The sequence below is a fragment of the Callorhinus ursinus genome, unplaced genomic scaffold, assembly GCF_003265705.2.
Source record: "Callorhinus ursinus isolate GAN/ISIS: 27379988/994484 unplaced genomic scaffold, GSC_fseal_2.0 scaffold58, whole genome shotgun sequence".
In the NCBI taxonomy this organism is placed as follows: Eukaryota; Metazoa; Chordata; class Mammalia; order Carnivora; family Otariidae; genus Callorhinus; species Callorhinus ursinus.
In genome coordinates, this window is record NW_027397120.1 from 1,070,105 (window position 1) to 1,071,252 (window position 1,148).

Below are 1,148 nucleotides of genomic sequence, written 5' to 3' on the forward strand. Positions count from 1 at the left end.
CCCCATGTACATACAACACACACACATACCACACACACACCACATACAACCACACACACATGTACACACACAATGCACACGTCACAGAGCCCATAAGCAAGTCCCGTAGAAGGGAAGTGAAATGGCACCCCCTCGGATGACATCAAGAAGAACAAATCTTTGGGCAGGAAGGAAACCGAGGCAGCCCAGGAGTCCGAGCCAGAGAAGCATCGACTGGGGAGGTGCCGGGGGGTGCGCGCCGGGCGGAGAACACAGGAAGTGAGACGTCTGTCGGCAGAAGTGTGTCTGTGCTGACAGGCAAGCACATGCTTCTGTCCACTTTCGACACATGAAGGGAATTCAAACCTTCAGGGGCACGGCTGAAATAATTGTTTTACAAAATGCCGTGTGTCATGTAAAGAACGCGCTTGTTGGCAAGTGTATGTTAGATCTTCCTCAAGTTTGTTCATATGCCAGACCTCATGAAACCTCACGAGTCCAAGAAAGTGTTTTTGTAGAGACCATACTTTCTAACCTCGATGAAATACACTGGGAAAAGAACGACACGCCTAATAAGGACCTACGGGGCCCAGGCTGTGTGGGGTACCTACGCTAGCCCCTCACTTCCCCAACGAGCGCCGATGGCGGGCTCGCTGGTGGGACACGGGACTGCCCCTCCTCACACTGGGCCGGGCCAGCCCTCTGGGCTTGCACAGAGACTCCCCGCCACTAGAATGAAAGTAAATCCCCCAAAGAGCAGAGCCACACCCACTGAGTGTTTGGGACATCACAGAATTGCAAATACTACCTGTTAGAATTCTGGGAGGTGTCAACAGCTCTTCCCAGAGGCAAACCGAAGCTCTTCAATGCTGTTCTTGGGAGTAAGAATGAAGATCTGGACATTTCTCAACTACCTTAGTTAAAAAGCAAGCTGGGGGGAGGAACTGAGTATCTTGTAAGCAAAAACTAAAAAAATTAGAAAAACAATCAAAACTCATCAATATATCCAACTCCGGGTCCATGGAAATAAACGGCAACAAAGAAAGAGATCCATGGCAAATAGAATCCAGAAACAGAACAAAAATATAAATAAGCAAAATCATATAACAACAAGACATGCAGTTAAAATATGAAAATCCCAATAAAAATAACTTAAAAATATGTTAACA